Raw genomic sequence first — 25,186 nt, forward strand, 5'->3', positions numbered from 1 at the left:
TATTTCTCTTCTCGGAAGCTCCTAGCGCTTCTGGCTTTCCAACAGACTGTGAACAGATGCAAATCTTTCCAATGAAGTTTGGACTTTGTCTGAAATTGAATTATATGTATATTTTATTTTTTATGTAATTTTATTATTTTTCAATTTGTTCATATCAATCTTTTTTGGTCATGGCAGGTTTATCCCCTCCCTGTACTTGGACAAACAGGAGAGGGAGTATATAAGAGTACTGCTAAATTATGTAACTGACAGCAGGGTTGCCATTGGTTGGCTAGGACCGCTTTAAGTAATAAATATTAATATGTCCATGCTAATTTTCTCCTAAACAAATTTGGCGCAAAATGGCCTTCAGCTGCCGTTGCGCAGTAAAACCTCCACCAACAACCTAAACAAATTAAATAATTATTTATTTTTTTTTTTTATGAAAACCCCAAACACGAGAGGTATTAAAACCTATAGTACTTAGTACCGTGCTTGGGTTGGAAGTTGAGAAGACGAAAGAAGATATTTGTTGACATTAGACTTGAACTTCTGTAGACTGTAATTTTCAGGAAAGACATATGAAGGAAGGCTGTTCCAGAAAACGGCAGTTGAATGAATAAACGAGGAAGATGAAAAGTTGGTTCTGTGAGTTTGAAGTTGGACAGTAAATGGATGTTGGCTGGTGGTGGCACGTGTTTGGACTGTTTTCAAAGCGAGAGCGGGAATTATAGAAGCCAATTCAGAAGAACAGTGCCCATGGAAATATCTGTAGAAAAGGCATGCAGCAGAAACAGTACGTCTATGAGAAAGCGAGTGGAGACACTCTGTTAGAGATGAATCATTAATTAACCTAACTGCCCTCTTCTGAACGGAATCAAGAAGCCTGAGAGAGGTTTTGGGGGCCACATCCCAGATGTGGGAACAATATTCCATGGTAGGACGGATTTGCGATTTGTACAGAGTGAATTCATAAACATGCCCGATGTTTAGTATTCACCTGCATATTTAATAAAAAGTTTAATTTCAAAAGGATGTGACGAGCCATGTTCTAATTATCGCTGGTCTCATAATCACTTTCCATCACACAAGCCGAAGGGTATTTAGGGGACCTGGGTCCTTAAACTGTTCATCACTGAGTAGTCTGCACATGTAGCAGAGTTCATCCTTCCCACATCTAATGGAAAAGGCCTGGGTTCGAATCCCGTTAATGACGCAACGAACTTTTATGGGCTTTTTTTTTTTTACTTCGTGGCTGAATTAGCAACGTTTTTTCTCCCGGAAACTCAAGTTTTTTATCCGGAAAAACCGGTAAATTGACCAGAGAATATACACAATTTGTGGACATAGTACACGTGCGCAGAAGAGTTGGTTCTCGGATGGTGCTAATATTAGAGTATATATATATATTTTTTAATCACTGAGTGGCACTGCAACCAAGTACTGTTTGTTGAGTACAGATCGAGAAACTTCTGGATACTTCTCTCTTTGCAAGGGTGGGTCTATTAAGATCGGGGGAATATTATTTATCTACATAAATAGTCTAAGGATTTCTCCAGTTGAGATGAAAGCTTACACTAAATGATTGCAGTTGATATTTCTCTCCGGAAGAGTAGTATTTCCAGTTTTTTTTTTTTTTTTTCACTTGATTCCTCCACCAGCTTTTGCCAAACACTACAGCTGCAGGATGCTCTCGATGACCAAGAAGGCACTCCTTACTTTGAGCGTATACTTTTCTCTTGGAGTACTTCAACACAGACTTCAGGCCGGCTAACTGGAACAAGTTCATGCACTACTTTCCAATATTAGCACCATAAGGCTCTTGAAGATATCAATGCCTCTTTTTTAAACTCCTCGAGGCTGTCGGCAGTACAGTTCCAAACACAAGAGTTAGATTTACTGAGTATATTAAAATACACTGCTTAATTTAATATACTTAGTCATTATAATACAGCACGTAAGGAGTCCTTAAACTTACAGTGAGTTAGATTTACTTAACATCCTTGCTGGTTTTCAGAGATCTGGCCAAGAAAAAAAAAATAGCTCATTTTCACTGGAGATGTAAGTGAGCAAAAATCAGCACTGAATAGAATCTCTATTGTTTGTTAGGTAAGGTATCGAGATGAGATCCTTGATTCTTCTCTTGGCTCATTTACATGAGCAAATGACTCAAAACAAACTTATTTCCTTCGCTGGTAGCCAGGTGGATTATAATCACCCTCCTCCTAACATTGGGTGGAAAATGCTCAGGTTCGAATTCACCAATAAACCTAGGAATTTTCATAGGCTTTTTTTTCACACTTTTTATTGTCTAAATAGTAATATTCACTATAAAATACTACAAGTTTATAAGCATAATATACTGTCATCTCATAGCCTTAGTTCATTGGCTCTTAACGCTCACTCACTCTCCTGTTTATAATTTTCATAAATGATATTGACGCTGAAAGAAAAGTTTGTTCATTTAGAGGTGGGAAAGGTGGTTAGGAATTCCACCAGGGTGTGTTGTTTAAAAATATTTGGATCGGTTCTATATATGGTTCAAAAGATGGCAAAAATTAAAGTTTAGTGCTTTTATGGGCTTTTATCTAAAAGGTTGTGCATTTAGGGAATAGAAATGATGAAGTTCCTTATAAGCGAAGAGGAAAGGAGGCGAAAGTGGTTCAAGACGAAGACGATTTAGTTGTTATGATTGAATCTGACATGAAAGTTTTCATATACTGTAAACAAAGGCGGGTAGAAAGGCACATGGCGTCCCGTCCATAATTTATGGAATTTACTAGTGGGGGGAAGCATGTCTTTATTTCTCTTTACAAGGCAAAGATCAGTACGTATATTGGAGTTCACATTAATTCGTTGCACGAAAATTCGGTGCATGAGATGGGCTGAGAAGTGGCAACTGAAGTTTAACATTGACAAATGCAAAGTACTGCATATGGGTAGAAGTAACTCCACAGAAACGAACCAACTGTGTGGTACTACACTTAAGGTGGTAGAAAATGAAAAAGACCTGGGAATAATTGTGCAGTTAGATAAGAAATTTTTTGAGCAGTGCAGACAGGCTGCCAGAGAAAGTCATGGGGTATTATAAATGATATACAAGAATTTTGCTAGTAGGGAAAAGGAGGTTATTGTCCCTTTGTATAATGCAATGACCAGGTCACGCCTTGAGCACTGCGTACAGGTCTGGAGGCCTCATTTCAGGAAGGATGTAGAGTTGCTAGAGCACGTACAGAGAACAGCAACAATATTGGTGAGGGAAACGAAGGGGTCCTCTTACCAAGAAAAGCTTTACTTCTGCAAATTGCAGCGGCTGGAGACTAGGCACCTGCGAGATGATCTGATTGAGGTGTATAAGGCCTTGAATGGTTTTTGTACACTGAATGCTGATGGGATTCTTCCGCTTGCTCAGATTACGAACCGGGCATAAATTCAAATTGAGGAAAGACAGTTGTAGAATAGATGTGCGGATTTCTTGCATCACAAACTTCTATTGCTATTACTATGAGTTTTTGTGTACGAGACAATTTTGTGAATGACCTTTTGCTGTATATATATATATTGTGTTGTAGTGGGGTTTTAGGAGCATCAGCTAACTGTATATACCGAATTGTCGCATATCGCGAATTGTTATGCACCGAATTGCCATACAACAAATTTTCTTGCAAGTAATTGACGTGATCAAGGTATACTGTTCTGGTCTGGAGACCGCATCTAAAAAAAGCACAGAATTTCTAAACAGGGGCAACCAATTAGTGAATGCAAGTCGCTGTTCATATGAAGAACGGTTTAGAAGGTATGGACTTTAAAGTTTAACAAATGTTAATCTTAAGGGGAGTCGCAAGTGAAGTGTATAAGGCGCTGAAGATGTTGAGTAAAACGAATGAGAAAGGTCAGGTCTGTTCGTCCTCTTAAGTGAGACAAGAACCAAAGTACAAAAATATAAAATATCAGGGAATAACAGAGGAGTTGATCTCATGAAATTTACCTATGGGCAGAAGGTTGTTGAATAGTGGAATAAGTTGCCTCCGAAGCGATATAGGCAGTGAGTTTGGCTAAGTCCAAAGCAGAATTGGAGGGAAACCTTGTGGGAATGGAAATAGTATGTATATTTGAACGTATTGAACTGAAATCGATATCATCCTTGTTCATCTATCACAGGCTTCTCTGAAAAGACTACAACAAAGAAAATTTAACATCTGTCGGTCAATTTAGTTTTTAAAAACGGCTGTACAATAGTTAGTTTTTCATTAAGATTTGAGAGAAAAAATCAATGACAGCTTTTTCCCCTCTTTACAAATTAATTGTGTTGAACCAGAAATGGTATGGAGCCACGGCAGGTGAGCTACCAATCAACAAAAAGATCGAAATAAAACTTGTGGAATATTTCTTCTTAAATTTTAATGAAAGTGTCTGTTTAGTTGTCTGCTTCCAATGCCCTTCAGCTAAACGGAAATTATTTCACCATGCGACAACTGAGCGATCTTTTGACTCCACAATTCACAATGTTTTGAAGAACAAGTAATCTGGAATTTTTTAACTCAACGAAAAAATTAATTTCGTGCGAGATTAAAAACAGTATAACCATCCAACAGGCAAAATTAGTTTCTTTATAATTATAAATTAATTATTAATCTATTCATAACTCTAATGACATTTGAGTGAATTATTCAATTAAAAGAATAACTATCATATAGGTTAGTGCAAATGCTTATAAATATTCAACGATGGAATCTGCTTTGGACTCAGAAATACAAATATTAACCAGCAGATTCTTAAGCAGGGTTTACCCACTTGCTACAATAGACAGAATTAGGGTACAAGCTAAGGATAGAATACAAAAAAATACACCAACCAACAATAGTAATATCAACAAATACTTTCTGTCCCATATGTTGAACTGTGGCACAAACAACTTAACAGATTCTTCAAAGATACCGAATTTAAAATTGTAGCCAGGCCAATACGGAAATTACACACTATACTGAACAATCACTCAGTACTTTCCTCGTTCGCAACACAAATAAATGACCTAGACAACATTTCTTGGGGTGACTGCGACTCGTCTTATCAGGGTTCTACGCGGTTTCCTCTGAATTTTCGTGTTAATTAATGAAAGTATCAGTTCGACCTCAGTTTGTGCTTCTCGTTCAGCAGCGTCAGAATTAGCCTTTCATGCCGTTAATAAAAAACATACTTTTTGATTTAACGAGGCCAAAATACTTAGTGTCCAACATAATTATACGAGACTATTAATTGCAGAAGTTGAAATTCAATTACATGAGAATTCTGTTAATGTTCGCCTGCCATATTTAATCTCAGACTCGTGGTCTTTTGCGCGCATGCGCGAAGACAAATAATCCCTATTTAAGTTCCATGCTCACCCCTATTCGGTAATTTTCATTCCTCTGATCACGACATATGGTCGAAAAGCATTGTCAGCTTCAGGAAGGAAAATCGTTTTGCAATTTTCTTCGTTAAATTAATTTTTTACTTAATTTTTAATTGCGTCAAATTGATTTTTAATTGTGTTTGTTTGATTTTTAATTATTGTTAATTATTTCTTACTGTAATGTAAGATTTTCGATTTTTTAATTATTTTCGTTTTAATCATAACTGTATAATTGTCTCAAAGAAATTTTGGTTGAAAATTCGAGCCAATGTGCATACAAAATTTCTAAAATTCTACTTGCTCTATTGGCAAAATAATCAATATCTTGGATACCAACTAGGGAAATACGTCTCTGTTTGTGCCAGAAATGGATAAAAGTTCACGCATGGAATCACAAGAGGTACTGGAACCATCCTGTTGTGTACCGACAGTAAAGGCTGCTGAAGGAGGTGTAATATTGTGAGGTATGTGCTCCTGGCATATATTTGGTCCTCTTCTCTTTGGTCTTCTGTTCCCACTTGAGAGCACATTGAATGCCAGGGCATTTATGAACATCGTTGTGGATCAGATACGCCGACAGTGTTGCATGTTTACCCTTATTGACAATAGTACTTTCAAGATGACAATGTTACCATCCACTGCGCTGAATGTGTGAAAGAATGATTTGAGGAACACGAAGAAGGCTTCAAGAATCTGCTCTGATCGGCCTAATTTCGGAACTCAGTCCCACTGAGAATTTGTGGGATAAACTGGAAAGACGTATTGGTCATCACAGTCCTCTATCCTTGCCATTTCAGGAAACGAGAACAGTTTTGTAACACGAATAGTGCAATATACCAAGTATATTTCACTATACGTAAACTGAATTCCAGTCTTCGAATACCAAATACGAAAAGAAATAACTTCCACATTTTCATTGTAAACATGGGTAAACTTAAATAGCAGTGACATTCCTAGTTAGGTGCACCATCTAATTATTGCGTATAAATTCAGCAAACCGACCGAAAAATACAAGCAATTACAGGTACAATATATACTGACGCCTCATAGCTTTAGTTGCTTTGGTGCTTAACACACACACACCTAACTAACCTAATTTGTGCTGATGTCACTGATGTTATTTTGCTTATATCGCTACATCATGCCAGGATTATTATTTTTACGTCATTTTATTTTTGTCCTAATCCTGGATGTTCAAATTTTCATACAGTGATATTCAATAGATTACTAATGGAAAAAACTATCATATCAGGGCCACTCAAGAACAACCTCATCTACCCATGTATATTAAGCTTGAAAATTGCATGTGTTTTCTGTTTTTATAAGTCTGGAAAAGAATTTTTAATACCTTTAAGAAATTTTTGTTATTTGCTGCTCTCCCATTGATCAACGACTACAGCAAAAGATCGACCTGATATAAATCATTTACCATAATTCCTCACAACGCATGAAGCAGAAAATGAAATTTCTTCCACCTGTCTAGACTACGTCTCTGTAAGATCTACTTTTGCAGTACACAGACTCCGAATTGATTCTTTTGGATAGATCTCGCCGATTGCCCAGACAAAATAATTTTGTGAACACAAGATGCCAAAAGGGGAACCGATCAAAGGAAAATTCCATTTAGCAAAACCAAAAAGATGAGTCCAGCTTAATATCTCACTGTCTGCAAATGCCGTCCATCTCAAAGTTCACCATCAAAGCTTCCCCTAAGTACAATAACCTGTATTCACACATAAAGTATGTAGTACACGTTAGTTTTTATAGGTATACCATCATTGTTGATGGGCTTGTTGTCTATCGCAGAAAAAGGTTTTGTTTTATTGTCATTCCACTTTCATAAGTTACGCGGACCACAGGTTGTGAAGAAACATTGCTGTAAGCGACATAGCACTGACATTTCAAAGAACTATAGTGACAAATTTGACAAAATATGAGGTGTGGTCATTTAATTGGTGGACTGGTGCAAGATTTTATGTTTACCGCGCGAAATTTCCATAACTGCCACTAGAGGCGCTCTTCTTGATCGCTGCTGAGTGCGCATGCCAGTACGTGTCGCGCTAGTGTTGCGTGAAGAGTTTTTTTTTTTTTTTTAGCCGCGTGTCACTGATGATCGTTTTGAAGCAAGCGTCATGCTGGACATACAGATTGAACAGCGATAAATGATACGTCGTTGTGTCAGACGGGGCTTAAATGCATCGGAAACAGTTAATGGGATAAATGAAGCGTATGGTGATGAGTGTCTTGGTAGGACAGTCATATTCCGGTGTGACCGAACTTTGCGGTGTGAAGTGGTTTCTCCATCAAGACAATGCCCTATACGGCTAATATTGTGCAGGCAGTGGTCATTGCCATAGATGCCGAGATTCTGCACATCCTCCTCATTCACTGGACTTAGCCTGTGATTTCTTACTGTTTCCACGTCTGAAGAAAGCTGTGAAAGGCAAGCGTTTCGGGTCCGACACAATGGGGATCCGGAAAAGTTGCCCCTCGCATTTCGCCCCCGGCAAATTTCGCCCCTGGCACATTTCGCTCCCCGCATTTCGTCTCCCACATTTCGCCCCCAGTAGATAATGAATAGGCTATAGAAATGTAAATAATACACCTAATTTTTTATTAATTCTAATTTATTTTGTTTTAATACAATGAATCAATCAAAGGTAATCAATCAATCAAAGGTAAAGGTAATCAATCATAGAAAAAATGCACATTATTATTGTTTAAAACTCGAAGTTGTATGCAATACCTCTAAGGTAATCAATCACATTACGATTTTGAAAATCTTAGACTATTCTTTTGATTCTAGCAGAAACTGCAGCATACTTCTTGTTCCATCAGAAAACCCCTCCTGGCTACGCGCCAATAACTGAAGATTGTTACTAGTGGAAAAAATAAGCATGCGACCCGGGAGCAGTTCGTCCTGAGAATCATACATTAAAAACTGTTTAATAGATTTGATAATTGAGAGCTATTAAGTGCTCGATAATTCCTATATTCTATTATATTATAAATCAACAGGGATTACCTTTATTTTAGATATAGGAAGCTTCTTTTCCAACTCTCCTAGTCCAACTCGCTAATAATTCTTGAGGATGGCGATATCAAATTTGCAAAACAGGTGGGACATCTTCCCCACTGTCAGAACCGTAGTGTTCAGACCGTGCGGTCTCAACAATGAGCGCTCAAGACTTCTGTCTTCAAACACCATACCTTTGGCAGCAAGGAAACCATTACGTTGATTGGCATAAAATTGGATATGGGGGGAGATTATTCTCTACATTCCTTAAGTCGGACTAGAACTTTTCGGGCGTCATGTTCACAGGAATAGAGCAACTTACAATTAATCATTGATATCGCCATCCTCAAGAATTATTAGCTAGTTGGACTAGGAGAGTTGGAAAAGAAGCTTCCTATATCTAAAATAAAGATAATCCCTGTTGATTTATAATATAATTAAAAACTGTTGTACATTGCCATCGATAATAATTTCTTGATAATTTTGTGGAATTACTAGGTCCTGGATATTGCTCGGTAAAGCAGGAGTACCATTGTTGCATCGAACATGACGAATGGTTCGTTTAAGTGAATCCTTTTTAGGAAGTAATGCCGTGACATTGGTATGAGCCTCTGCAATAACTGATGCAACAATTTTCTGTGGCCGTTCGTTCGTGGTTGTTGCATGTTGCCGTATTTGACCAATCAATTGCAATGCTTCCGACCTTGCAGCTTGAGCTGCATGGTTATGTTTAGTTACGACTTTCACAACTGGGCCTTCCAAACCCTCTGTCCAAACACGCCCTTTGCAGGTGTAACGTTTTTGAATTGAGCAAGAGTCCACTCTGCATCTTACTTCTCTGTGGAGGCGGCGAAAACAGCAAACGCGCGCTGTTGACTGCGCCACGAAATGTGAGAAGACCCAGATGCAGAAACTTTTATTGTTTGAATTTAGACAAATCCGAACAAGATTCACTTGTTACTGAAAAGACTCCTATAAGATTAGTCACTGTTCCCTCCCCCATGTCCGTCACTAACCACGTGACTATCGCCCTCGTGGTCGAGTATGTATTCTTTCCATTGTGAAAGGATTAACAGTTCCAGTTAAACCTTTCACAATGGAAAGAGAACCCTTAAGACATACAAAAGGGGAGAAATTAGTTTAAAAGCTACGTGACAATTTGTACACGAATGTCGTTTTGAAAATTTGTTCGGAAAAGTTAGTTATCGGAAGTTCAGTTCGAGTAATCGAGAGAGTTTAACATGGAATTTCCACTAAAGGGACTGGGACTTCAATAAAAATTCGAGTTATCGAGAGTTGACTGCACAGTATTTACATTTCTGTAGCCTACTCATTATCTACTGGGGGTAAAATGTGTCGGGGGCGAAATGTGAGGCGAAATGCGAGGAGAAATGCGGGGGGGCGAAATGCGGGGAGCCACTTTTTCGTTCAGCAAGCAGGAAAATCGACCACAGAACATACGCAATTTGCAAACGTATTATATGCTGTTCAATATGGCCCAAGCTGCTGATGCGCCTAAAACTATTAAACAATCACTCAATCCACCATTGTTTTTGTTGGGCAATGGAGGAATGTACAGAAGACTTTTATAGTGTGAAGGAGTTGATAAATCGTATTTGTCTCAATGAAACCATCTTATAACACGCAAGAGAATTTCTGTCGCTCTCCGGTTAGACACCAGGCTATCAACTAGACCTAAAGAAGATGTGCAATATATGTTTTCAATTTATTTAAGGCTAGTAAACAATATATTGATGCCATCTACCTTTTAATTTTTTGATTATCCGTGAAAAAATTTTGAAAGATTATCTAAACCAGAATAGCAAAATAGTTTTTAATATGGAAATTAACACACAAATTCACCTAAAATATTACACTGTATATATGTAGTCAAATATAGTTACAATGAACTTCTCGAATGTGCAAGAATCATTTCGTTGTACTGCAATGTTGTTTTAATAGCAGGGACAAGGAGGTGATTATACCTTTGTATAAGGCAATGGTCTGGCCACGCCTTGAGTACTGCGTATAGGTCTGGAGGCCTCATTTTAGGAAGGATGTAGAGTTGCTAGAACGAGTATAGAGAAGGGCAACAAGGTTGGTGAGAGGAACAAAGGGGTGCTCTTACCAAGCGAGGCTTAAATTCATTCTGCAAGTTGCAGCATCTGGAGACTAGGCACCTGCGAGGTGATCTGATTGAGGTGTACAAGGCCTTGAATGATTTGAGCAGGTTCAATGCTGATGGGATTCTTCCGCTTGCTCAGATTAAGAACCTGAGGGGGTATAGATTCGAATTGAGGACAGACAGTTGCAGAATAGATGTGCAGAAGTTTGTCTTTAGCCAGCTGGTAGTTGATTGCTGGAACAGACTTCCATCTGTTGCGGAAGTTGATAGCTTAAATAAATTTAAGGCTGAACTAGACAAACATTTGGAGTGACAGGATGGGTGAAATTGGAAGGTTTTTTTTTTGGCTCATGCTCTATAAGCTTGCTTTCTTGCATTATATGACTAAAGTAATGCTAATCAGTATCTCTTAAAATACATGATTATTTCAAAAGAATGATTATTTCTTCCCTTTCTCTCAATAAGCTCCGTTCCGACCCCCAGAAGTGTATGTGGGAAGGAGTGCTTGCTAAAAGTGATCCTGAAATATTGCGACTAATTCCTTCTTTAAACATATTCTAAATAGTTATGAAAAATACGTGTCATCTATCTGGAGCCCAGGGAATAAAAAGACCACCAAACCAAGAGGGAAATTATACCCGTTCATTTCAAACAAGATTCGTAATATGTTAAAGAAAAGGGACAACCTTGCAAGAATTGCTAGAACAACAGGAATCGAGGCAGATAAAAATAAATACACAACGTACAGAAACAACGTCACCGACTGCATTCGATCAGAGAAAAGAAAATACTATAGTTCCCAACTTACAGGTAACAAGCAAGAAAAAAATGGACAGTTTTGAACAAGCTTTTACCAGGAAGGAAACTGTAATCACAAAGCTACGTTGGCGATTTGGTTGAGAACGAGGTACTCATTCAGATGACCAGAAAGAGCTGCAGCCTTCTGTAGCCACTTTATCTCAAGTGTGAATAGCCTCTTTCAAGATGAACTTTAGTCCGGAGTCAGTGAAATGAGAGAATCTGCCAAGCTCTCAGTCAAAAACTCCTATTTTTTTCTCGCTCCTCTCTCGGATCGAGAGATTTTAGAAGCAGGACAGCAACTGAAAGGAAAGGGAACCCCTGATTTTGATGAAATATCTCCTTCTCTGCTGAAAAAGGTGCTCAGCTCAATTCTTATACCATTGAAGTATATATTCAACATCTCCTTTCAGTCTGGTAAATTCCCTTCTCAATTCATAAAAAGCAATAATCGTCCCTGTTCCAAAGGGAAACCGTTGCAACTCTAACAACAACTTTCGCCCAATAGCTTTCTTCTCAGTTTTTGCAAAATTATTCGAAAAAATTCTTCATAGCAGACTCATGGGTTTCCTTGAAATAAATCAGCTCATCCATCAACAACAGTATGCTTATTGTTCAAAAAGATCCACTGATCTGGCAATTGTTGACTTCTTCTCAAGGATCATTGATAGTCTTGAAAAGGGTTACTATGCAATCGCACTGTTCCTGGACTTATCTAAAGCTTTTTATTGCATAAATCATAAGATTCTACTCAACAATTTTGGCTTGAGAGGGAAAATTAACCTTCTCCTTGAAGACTACCTTACTGATCGGCCTTTTGTTGTAAGAACAAATCAATGATACTCGGACATTTGTTATTTCTCCCCTGGAGAAATAACAAATAACAAAAATAATGTGTTCTCCCTCCCTTTTTGCTGTTATCTCCCGCAAAGTGTAACATAAAATAGGAATAAATAAATTATTATTATTATTTGTATAAATCAAATTTTGTGTGCTATTTAAGGATAGATAAGTAGTAATTTCTGCTTTATTTTTCATAAATATTGACATTAAAATCAATAAATAAATGAAGAAACAGGATATAACGCGTATTTCGCTATTTACCAGCTAAATGATGTGATAACTGGAGAACAGCGGAAGAGTAGAAATTGTTGAAGCTAAACGTAAATAAGGCCCCCTCAGGGCAGATGGGCTCTACCCAATTATATTAAGAGAGGCAGAAAAGAGGTTAGCAAACCTTTAGTAATAATTATGAGAGTCATTGGATTCAGGGGAGGTTCCTGCTTACTGGAGATGTGCGAAGGTATTCACAGTTCGCAAAGGAGAATGAAAGGTTGAAATGAGTAATTACAGACCAGTCTGCTTGTCTTCTGTTCCACGAAAAATTATGAGGTTACTGGTTAAAGAAGTAATGCAGGATCATATAGATAGGAATGCAGTTATATTGCAATCACAGTATGGATTTGTTAAGAGAAGATATTGGATACTATGATGCAGTAACAAAGAAACTGCATGCAAAAAATTATTTTGCATCATATACGGTACTTAGATTGCCGAAAAGCTTTTGATACTGTTCCTCATGAAAGACTGCTGTAACAATTGGACTATTTCAGCAATGATCTTCTTTGACTAAGGTTATTAGTGGAGTCATCTAGGGTTCATTGCTGGGTCCATTGTTGTTTTCAATATTTATTAATGATATTAATGAAGGCATATCAGACTTAATGTTCAAGTTTGCAGATGTTACAAAAGGTGGCAAAGGTGTTTAAAGACAGTAATTAGGGAGCTACAACAAGATCTAAAAATTTAATTTAGATGGGCTGAGAAATGGTAATTGAAGTTTAACATTAACAAATTCCAGGTATTGCATATGGGTAGCAGTAATCAGAGAATAATATACCAACTGTGTGGTACAACAGAAAGAGACTTCCAGAACAGCTCATGTGGATTTGTGAGTGATATAGAGGAATTTTTTCCAGCAGGGATAAAGAAGTGATTGTCCCATTGTGTAAGGCAAAGGTTAGGCCACACCTTGAGGTCTGGAAGCTTCATTTTAGAAAGAATGCTGATTTATTGTAATGGGTGCAGAAAAGGGAAACGAGATTAGTGAGGGAACAAAAGGGAATTCTTACCAAGAAAGGTTTCAGTTCTGCAAATTTCAGCGTCTGGAGAGTAGACACCTACAAGGAATCTGATTGAGGTGTTTAATGCTTTGAATGAATTGAGTAAGCTCAGCTAATGGCATCTTCAGCTAAAGACAACACACATGAGGGTCATAAATGTAAATTGTCGGAACAAGCTAACATCTGATGTTGTGGAAGTAGGTAGTTTGAACAATATTAAAGAAGAAGTAGACAACATAGTATTTTTTTTTTTTTTTTTTTTTTTTTTTGGCTGAAGCTGCATGAGCTTGCTTTCTTGCATCATTTTACACTACTAATATTAATATAATAAAAATAAAAAAATACATTTCTTATATTTCTTATATTTTTTTAAATATAAGAAATATCTCATAATCATAAATATGGCAGAGCAGATACTTTATTGTTACTTTTCGGTTTATAATACAGCAGCTTACAAATATTCTGATGGAAGAAGGGTAAAATGTAGAGTTAGACTCGCTCAGACACCTAAACGTTTACTGGCTGCAATTTGGGCAAAATGTGGCCCTACTAGATATTGAAAAAAGTTGTCTAATTTTTTGGCTACTGAGTGTAGTTTTTCATACTGAAAGAATTTTCGACCTAATACTTTGAAACTCATTTAACAATATTACATCACGTATATATAACTTAATGATAGAGACATATTTTCTTTTTCTATAAATGCAAACAAAGGGTATTTAAATTAAGGAATAATAATTCTCAACCTCAATGGAGAATATTTATCTTTAGTCAAAGAGTAATCTGCTATTGGAAGAGCTTAACACCTAGTCTTGCATTCCTACATCAATATTATGAATTAAAAATACAGTAAATGCAGAGTTTAGCTTCGTATGAGAAAGGAATTTAAAAAACAGAGAAAAAAAAATAGACGAAAGATATGCTGATGGCGCCAGAAAGTCCCAGTTCATATTGGACACTCCCAAAACAAAACCAGCTGCCAAGTCTAGATGACTTTAATGTATGCTTACAGATCGAAGACAGCACGCGACTTGGAGGAAAACCATGTTTGCAGTTTTTACAGCTCTTGCCCCATCTAATATGACTGAGTATAGGATGAACTATTGATATTTAGTACCTGGAGAGACAGAAGAAAAAATTATATATTTATATATAGAAATAAATACTTCCAATATTTTTTTTTTCATTTATAGAGGTTTAATTCAAATTACCTAAATTGAAAACACCGAATGGATAAAACTTACCATTTGTAAAATTGTAAGGGATTCAGAAAGTAAGATAATGGTACACAGAGTAATAGAGAGGCAAATAGAGTGAAATAATATAGAAAAGAGACAGGTTATAGTAGGGTTTTAGGCGCATCAGCGACTAAGGCCATATTACACCGCATATATTATCTGTAAATTGCGTGTGTTCTGAAGTCGATTTTCTGTTTGCTGGATGAAAAACTCGAATTTCCATGAGAGAAAAAACCGTGCTACCTCGCCTGAAACCGGCTAACTCGGCCACATCGTGAAACCCACGAGGGCAAGGAAATAGAGAAAGAGGAAAAAAACTCCGAGATATATGCACATAGAGAGTAAAAGATAGAGTAAAAATTGACAAACCAGTACAAAAATATACAGGAACAAAGAATAGAAAAGTTCGGAGAACAAATATAAAAATGCATTAGAATTTTTCATCGATTTATAATTTCGCATTGTTTTTATTTTGCTTACCCTATCCAAAGTATCGATCTCTTCGAATTTTAACATTTATTTCATTAAAGATAATCGAAACAGCAAACTTGAAACCAATAATTCAAGAACAGATAGTTGAAATTTTCTAAGTGATGAAGAACAACGTTACACAGACTCCTTCTCTTATCCAGCATTCATCCTAAACTCGGAATCATCGTTACAGAACAGTTGTAGAAAATCGATCAAAAAGTGGTAGAAAGATTCGATCAAATACGATCTATTAACCGAACATTAAACTGAAGTTTTAAAAACTACAGTCATTGCAAATAAGGTTAACGTGGTCAAATATAAGATGATCCAAATTAAATTGAACCAAAAAATTGTTACTACTATTAGCTAATAATAGAACAGCTTAGGATAAAAAAACAAACAAACAAACAAAAAACTCTTATCACGCCATAGTCGAGTTACTTGATGGAAAGTTGTATTTTTTTCCATCAAAAAAATAGGCAAACCGCCCAGAGAATACATCACACGAAAATCAACCGACCAATGTGAATATCGATAAACACTTTGTCGAATAGAACTTCCATAACAACGCATTCAACGTTGCTTTCAAGTTGTTCAATGTTTGAAGAACTGAATACGGACACCTGCGATGTTGATACGAATATTTTGAGACAACGTCTACTAAAAATAATAGGTTCGTTTTTACAATCAGTCTTTATAAGCAGGATCAACACCATTTTTAACTATGATTGTTTGCTGGAAGGTAGATTTTATCATTTGCAAGTTTGACTTTTCCTCGCATCTTCTCCTATTTCACAGAATCACTGAACGCTTCTTTTATTAAAGATGTTACAGAAGTAAACTAAGAACAAAACTATACTGACAGCCTATAACCTGACGCATATAAATAAAATAAAATAATTTCAGTTAAAAAATTGGCGTGTCCTGTTCTAAATTCAAATTATTATTTTAGCGGTACTCAAGTTATTCGCGTATATCCTTATTTGTCTGTAGAGGTGCGTGTTCATGGGCATGTTGCACGGGCTGAAAAACACAAACTCCTTCGGCTTGAGATCGGTAACTACAGCCTCCATTGAAGAGAACTTCAGAAATTTCTCCGGTTGTAGATGAGAATCGAACCTAGACTCTTCCAAACGAGTGAGCAATTTATCTTGCCTCTACTAAAGTATAGTACCATAGCAGAGAAGCCCATTCATGAAACAACCGTTGGTCAATTGGATGAGCTTGAGTAATCTAAATATCTTGAGTAATCTACCATACGAAAGATCTCCATCAAACTCAACATAAGCGCCATCAATGTCCAAGCTATACTATAGGATCGATTCGCTTTTGGAAACCATATGCTAGTGCGTTACCACAAGGAGGGTGAATGTTTCCTGGATCAACCGACTGTAGGAAATGAAGCTCTGTTTTACCCCTACATTCGCATGAATCGATATTGAAACTATATAAATCCATACACCAAAAAAAAGATCCGTTCTATAATCAGAGCAGAGCAGTGATGTCTGCGTGGGTAGCACATTGGTTATAATTCATATAACAGCTAGGGTTCGAATCTAATACTAAGACTCCCAGGGTGTTTCATCTAGTGTCATGAGATTGATGTCTCAACAACACAGGCGCGTCTCCCAAATTTGAATTTTAAAAATCTGTTTCATGTGAGCTTTAAGAGGTGTACAGTGTCTGTCTGAATGAAAGAATAAGGTAATACAGTTTACACTGCTAATCTGATTCATTCAAAGTGCCATCTAGTCTTAAATAAACTATGGTCCCCTCCTACTACTTAGCTTTCGACTTCTAAGTAAATCAACGCCCTTCTCCAAGATTTATATCAATCCAATAATATCTATTGACGCCTTCTTAGGTCTAAAAATGGCAGCGGAATACGCCCAGTTCATTTCTATAAGCTTTTATTTTTATTTATTTGATACGTGTCATCTGGTCACGATATCAGATCATCAAAAATGTTGAACAAGCTCCCTAAATAGAAGATTTGAGTAGTGAAATGTCAGCAAACAAATACTTTGGAAAAGAAGTCGTATTAGAAGAGACATTTGGAACCTTCAACATGTTTGGAAGCCAGTCACGAAACATGGGGGTAACGCTAACTTCATTTATTCCCGCCTAGCCGCCACGTGACTGCTCTGGTATCTGGGATTTAAGATTTATGTTGCTCATGTACAGCAGGCATTGCAGAGGTGTGAGGAAACACTAACGACAACGTGAACAGAAAGCCAGAGTGACGTGTGCATGATATTTAAAGAAAAATGTCAAATGCTAAAAAAGAATAGGCGCTGCCATCTACAATTCTTGGTGGAAACAATGGAAAGAGGATAGTAAAAGGGAATTGGGAATGTGACATTAGAAAATCAATGATAATTTTTATTAATTAATAAACAACACACTTTTCCAACACAAGGATATCCATAAATACACTTGGTCACAGGAGACAAGACAAATTAGATCAGTTATAGATTACATTATTTCAAAACATTCAGGGACATATGTATTGAAAGATGTCAGAGTTTAAAGAGGAGTCGAATATGGATCTGACTATTTTCTTGTTAAAACAACACTGAGGTGGAACTGGATTAAGAAAATATGCGCGGACAACCAACAATGCAGGGATGGAGAAATGCTACAAGTGGATCAATTTAACTTTGAACTACTAACTTCACCCGGAGATTGGATGCTGCAATTAACATAGAGATAAACGGTAATACTGAAGAAATTTACGAATATTTAAAAAATATTGTCAAAAAATAGCTCATGAAATCCTAGGCAAAAAGAAGAGTCAAGGACCAAAAAAGAGCTGGATTACAGAGAAAGTAAGAGCTGCTGTAGAGGAAAAGAAACTTTCATATCAGAAATGGCTGGGTGATAGGAATTATGCATATAGGAACATTTATGTTGAAAATAGCCAATCGGTTGGTAGTAGAAGTGAAAAATGAAGAATGGGAAAGGATATGCGTAACTATTAATAGACTATTAGTAGCAAATTGGGCTTCAAGCAATCAGCGGAATCATGGAAGGTCCTTAAAGAATTGAGAAAACAGAATAAACACAATGCTGGGTTGCAATTAATACCTTTGAAAGACTGGACGGAGTACTACGAAGGACTTTTAAAAGAAGACCGGGAAGAGTTCAAGACGATGGAGGATTTTGGTGTAGAAGACCCGGGCTTAAAAGTTTCTGTTAGGGAAGTGGAACTCTTGCTAAAGGAAGGAAGGAATGGCAAATCACCTGGACCTGGAGGAGTTTATATGAAACTTCTGAAATACGGAGGAAGAGAAGTGGCTGTTCTGATACAAAAACTGTTAAATGGTATACTGTGAAGAGAAGAAATACCGAAAGAAATGACAACAGGATATATTACATAAATTTATAAGAAGAGCGATCGGAAAAGCTGTTCAAATTACAGAGGAATATGCGTCCTGAATCCGCTGTTAAAGAAGGAAAATGGACCAGGAACCATTTAGAAGCCCGAATCGAGGTGTTAGAATAACAAAGTGGTTTTTCAGCCGGGAGGTCATGTATAGATCATATCTCAACAGTACGACAGATCCTTGAAAAATGCCAATCGAAAGGAAAAGAAATCTTTATGATTTTCATTGATCTTGAAAAGGCATATGACAATGTTCCAAGAAAATTCTTATGGGAAGCACTGAAAGAGGCAATTATTGATGGACAACTGATTAACATTATTAAGACAATTTACAGGAATAACAGATGTAGAATTAAAGTGAGGTCAGCTTTGTCACCTGAATTCCACACTTCAAAATGTTTTACAAGGCTGTTGCATGTCACCAACCCTTTTCAAAATTTATATCGACATCTGCCTAAGATCCTGGCCAAAAAAAGGCAATAAAATGGGATTGCCGATTAATAAGAACACCTATATTCACAATTTACTTTTTGCTGAAGATAAGGTGGTGTAAGTATAAGACTTAGAAGATGCAGACTATGCATGTCGTCAATTGTTTGAGGAATATAAACAATGGGGTCTAAAAATCAATTTTAGCAAGACTGAAATGTTGTATTCAGGATCAGGACACGTTCTAAATATTGCAGGTTTTAAAATCAAACAAATCGATAAATTCAAATATTTTTGGATCGATCTTACAAAGCGATAGATCATCCCAAGCTGAGATCAATAAGAGAATTGCAGACGGCAGAAAGGCTATCGGCATGTTAAATTCTGTTCTATGGAGCAGAAATATCCTAAATAAAATAAATAAACTTATATTTCAAACGATTGTACAAAGTCTTCTATTGTATGGAGCGGAAACCTGGACGTTGAATAGGCGAGTGGAAAACAAATTGCTCTCCACAGAAATGGATTTTGGAGACGCACAGCAAGAACTTCTAGAAGAGACAGAAAACGGAATGAAGACATAGGAAGAAATTGGAAGCGAAAAAGAATATTATTGACATTATCAAAGAAAAGCGTTTAACATGGTATGGATATGTAAAACGGATGCAAGAAACCAGATATCCAAAGGTTATCCTGGAATGGATACCTCCTGGAAGAAGGAGAAGAGGAAGACCTAGGAGGACATTGATGGATGGAGTACGGGAGTGCATGACAGCCCGAGGCTTAACCGACCAAGATATCTTGAACCGCACTTTATGGCGGGAAAAAATTCCTACCAAAAAATAACTTGTAGGCTGAGGAAACCCATTGTAAATGGAAACACTCCTCTTGAAGAAGAAGAAGAACAAAAGTAATTCAATTAACCACGCAGTTACTCTTCCAATTTCGAAATGACTTCAGGCTCTAATAATCTGTCCAGGCAGTGTACTTTTCTCATAACAGCATCACTGGCGCTCAGATAAGAAAACTGATTGCAAAAACAAGCTATCCTCCAGTTCTAAACTGCATTGCCTAATACTCCGATAAATTCGGGATCGGTTCTGTCTTCTCTCCACTGAAACTCATTGGTTGTCATGACTACCTGATAGTTTTGGTATCACCAAGATGCCAGGAAAGATAATACAATTATGGCTTCCCTGGATGGCACAGTTCATTTCGCATTAAATATGTTACGTGTCTGAAATTTCTCGCACATAAAACAAGTCTCACTGCTCGATAGCGATAATGAAGTTGGATGAACTCCGAAGGAGAAACGGTAGAGTATTCTGATGATCCCCTCTGCAATCAAGGTAATTAAGTTAGAGTCACTAATTGTGGGAAATGTGGATAAAGTAATGAAATGATTTTAGTCCGACGTCCATCGACTACATTTATGGAAAACGGCTCTCAGGCACGATTAAAAGTTTTGCAATTTTTTTTCAATTTTTCTGTTTTTTTATTTTTGTAAACGAAATCAAAATAACTTTTCTCGGTAAAATAGTTTCGAGCGCACATTCTTAGTTCTATTTCAGCAATATCAAAATTGATAACACTTATCTTGGATAAGAAGCGAGATAAATAACTTATATTCTATCAGTATTTGTAACGATATAATACTTTTAATGTTAATGATTTGCCAAACATATACATTGGAATTCGCATGTAAAAGATTTTATTTATGTATATTGAGTAACCAGTTTATCGGAAGGCTTCCATCATCTATACTGCTCGACATAATTAACAGAACAAAATGCTTTTCATGGGAGTCCCGTTTTAGCCTACAAGCAGATTCTAAACATTTCATCTGGAGACAAAGAGGAATGCGGTACCAGCCCTCCAACATCAGAGAAAGAGACACTTACGGTGGAGATGGTGTTCTCGAGTAGGGCGGAATAATGATCAACGGCCACACCCCTCTTTCATGTATTTGAGAGGAGTACGATAACTGCGCAGAGGCACTGAGAACAGAACCTCGAACGCTATGTGCGACTTTGTAGGAATGCGGTTGACCTAGATTTTCTTTTCATGCATGACAACGCCACTGCACATAGAGGTCAAGTGGTGGAGGAATGTCTTGAAACTGAAGATATCCAACGATTGCCATGGCCAACACGATCACACATTTAAATCCAATCGAACACATGTGGGATGCCCATGGGCATCGCATTGCACGCCGACAGCCACTTCCTCGATCACTAGGTGAACTAAGGTCTGCGCTAGTGGAAGAATGGGATTTGTTGCCACAGAATATTATAGACACCATTATATCGAGCATGGTTCACCTCTATCAGTCCTGTTTAGCCGTTCAATGGGATCATAAGCAGTACTGATGTCATGTGACCATATTTTCAAGCATCTTGTATCGACTTCTGTAATGTGACCGTTTTGGTAATTCTTATACAACTCCCATAAATGCCCCTTATCCGAAGTTTCCTCTGTCTCCTCATTTCATTGTTACTTTAAGCTTGTGCTTAGGAGCGTATGTCCACCTTCGAGGACAGTATAGTGGTTATAATCACCGTCCTCCCCATGCCGATTAGAAAAGGCTTGGGTTGAAATCCCGATTTTATGAGCTTTTTATATTCCGTGACTGAGTTAACCGTTCTCATGGTCATCCCCCTGGAAACGTTTGTCTTTCATCCAGAAAAACAGACAAAATAACCAGAGAACGCACGCACTAAAGACATAAGACATCCCTGGATTTTTCCCAAAATCCAAGAATGTCTCAATACTTTTGGCAATGTAACATATAAGTATGGTTTTTATTAAACTTTCCTGAACAATAGATGATGCAATTATAAATTGATTCATTTACACAATAAAATACAAAGATCGCTGTAAATTTATGCCCACCATTTTTTTTTCCAAAGCTATATTTATCCTACAGAATTACTACTTACAAACAAACAGACAAACTAACCAGAGAACGCACGCACTAAAGACATAAGACATCCCTGGATTTTTCCCAAAATCCAAGAATGTCTCAATACTTTTGGCAATGTAACATATAAGTATGGTTTTTATTAAACTTTCCTGAACAATAGATGATGCAATTATAAATTGATTCATTTACACAATAAAATATAAAGATCGCTGTAAAGTTATGCCCACCATTTTTTTTTCCAAAGCTATATTTATCCTACATAATTACTACTTAGATATCACATAAGTACCTTCTTCATGGCTGTTATCATGCTGATGACGTCTTGCCACAGATAGGGTTTATTTAGCAGTCATCATGGCTCAGTAAAATTGCAGAATAGAAAGAGAGAAAAGAATAGAGTTTGCAAGAGTAGCAGTTTTTTTTTATCAGGCTCTAGCTTTGATAAAGGAAGATTATCTTCGTATTATTTGTATCGATTCTTTCCAATTTCTTTTGGCTTAAGGTAATCCTTCGAGGGATTTGGGCTGCGAGATAACAAAGCCGGTGCTCAAAGAGGCGCCATTAAATCACAAGTCAAATAGCTCTCTTTTACACAATGGATGGCAGCCTATTTCTAAAGTAGTACCAAGTGAGTGAGCATCCAACTTGTTATCGAAATAAATTTTGTGTTGACCATCTCCTTACGTTACGCAGTAACTGTCTCTTCCATTTCACGTTTTGAACTCTGTGAAAACCACCTCCCGTCTTTGAAGGTCAATCGAACGCAACTGCCTAGCGTAGTATTACTCGTATAACGCAGAAATCGATCAAGCACAAAAGTAATCGGTAAGTACCCAGTATCAAATCGATGCCTAGTTAGAGTGTCGATAATGCAAACGTCTCTTCGTCCACTAGGTGGTGCTGCGATGCACAGACAGTTGCCGATTCTTCTCTCTCTCCATTACCGAGCCATACCACTGGAATTAAGAAAGACGCCAAACAGCTTGTTGTCACTCTGCGTAGAAGAAAATGTATATTGTGAGATGTACAGTGGAATTGGAGGAGGCGCTTCTGCTGGGATTGATCATCCACCATCCGGGATTAAGTTGAGATGGCATTCACTAAAAATCTAATCGGATTCAGGAAAATTTATTACTCCATTCCTTTTAGAATGTTTCCAGAGACGGTGGAGGCTGCTCTTTGGTGACTTCGAAAATATAACACAAAACAAATTGCAGCAAATCTAGGACACCCTCGTTCTGATGGCTCGCGAACGTTTTCAGCCACGGATTATTTTTTTTTTATTCCTAACTTTCCCGGTGAACTCCCAAATTAAATAAAATATCATTTAATTTTATTGTGCTCATATCTGGGCTCATATCTACAAACCCACCTTCAAGATTTTTGCCTTGTTTGTACTTAGCCTGCTCAATATATAATCGCTTATATCTTGGCTTCCAGAAGAGTTAGAGAAAAAAGTAATAACAGCTTGGAATTAGTGTCATGGATGAGCTTGGATCTATATTTCTGTGTAATTTATTCGTGGGACATGTAATGAGCAAAAAAAAAACCGCCTTCTGACGAACCACTGTATGTCCGCGGATTAAAGTCTGCGTGACCACTGATCTAGAACATCATGTGCCAGAGTGGAACAGAGTTGAATAAAGTTCTCGATGGAAGTCTTCGGGATATGAAGTTCTGAAATCCGTTCGAAAGCTGTTGTTGGTTGGGTTTTAGCAGCATCGGCAACTAAGGACATGTTGCTCCGTATATATTGTCGGTAAATTGCTGGATGAAAACCCCGATTTTCATTTTACTGGATGAATAAACCATGCCACCCTCGCCTGAAATCGATTAACTCGGCCACGTTGTGAAAAAAATCCATAAAAATTCCTCCAGTCACTGACAGGATTCGAATTAAGGTCTTTTTTACCCGGTGTGGGGAGGTCGGCGATGCTACTAACTGTGATACCCACGTGGGTTCGAAGGCATGTGTGTGTGTGTGTAAAACATTGTCTTCTTTAAGGAAAAAGGTACATCAAGTCCGTCGAAAATATCAGCGTTGATGTAGAGATTGGCATTCTGATGAAGTAGCTTATTTTTACTCTCAATATACTTCACTCAAACAACAATATTACGTCAAGGCTATTGCCAAACGTAAGCGGGAAACATGGAAGGAGTTTGTTCACAGTGCAGGGATCTTATTTATAAGATGGCTAGTAATAAGATTCACTCTTTAGATGTATACGGGACTGTGAAAGAAGATTTTCTGGAGACCACTGATTGGATGAATACAGTTAATGTTATTCTTGACAGACTATTCCCAGTGGATGATATAATTACTGATTCTGTTGTACATTCAAATATTCGAGTTGCAAATTCGCTTTATACCACCAATATTCAGACAGAAGAATTTACCATTGATGAGTTAACCGCTGTTGCTAAAAAGATTAATATTAAGAAATGTCCAGGGATAGACCTGGTTGAAAATATATTTATTTTGCAATTTTTCAAATTGCGTCTACAAGTGCTGCTTTTGCGTTTTAATAAATGTTTCCAAGGTGGTCTCTTTATTGATATGTGAAAAATTGCACTTTTAAAAATGATTAAAAAACAAGATAAACCGGCATTAAATCCTAGATCTTATAGGCCTATTGCACTTTTGCCAAATCTTGGGAAGTTGCTAGAGCGTCTAATGACTGCGTGTTACTGATCTTCAGTCGAAAAATATGATGTCCTCTAATCAACATGGGTTCTGTGTAGAAAATTCCTGTGAAGATGAACTTTTTGAATTTGTTCGCAGCATTCAGAGTTCAACATCAAAGTACACATTAGCTACCTTTGTTGATTTCGAGGGCGCTTTTGACTGTCTATGGTGGCCAAGTGTTCTCGAACGGTTACGATCAGCTGAATGCTCTCAGCAACTATACCACCTGTTCACGAGCTATTTCAGTAATCGTCATATTTTAGTGAAGTCTATATTTCAGGAAGTGTCTAAAGAAGTTTCACGAGGGTGTCCTTAGGGGGGTCTATCTTGGGGCCTCTTATATGGAATACAATGTTACAGGATTGGATTTCCCGTTGTTTCAGCGGTACTAAAATTATCGCTTATTCTGACAATCTTACTATCTTAATTCATGGTTCATCTAGATCTGCTATTGAAAGCAATGCCAATGATGTTTTACAAAATTTATTTCAATGGACAGTGGATACTAAATTGACAATAAATTCGTCTAAGACTAAAATTACGATCTTTGGATCACATTTAAACACTCACCGACCTCCTTTAGTGAAGATTAATAATAACAGGATTCCACTTGTCTGTGAT

This window comes from Mastigoproctus giganteus, chromosome 11, assembly GCF_048544385.1.
Source record: "Mastigoproctus giganteus isolate SK-2022 chromosome 11, ASM4854438v1, whole genome shotgun sequence".
NCBI lineage: Eukaryota > Metazoa > Arthropoda > Arachnida > Uropygi > Thelyphonidae > Mastigoproctus > Mastigoproctus giganteus.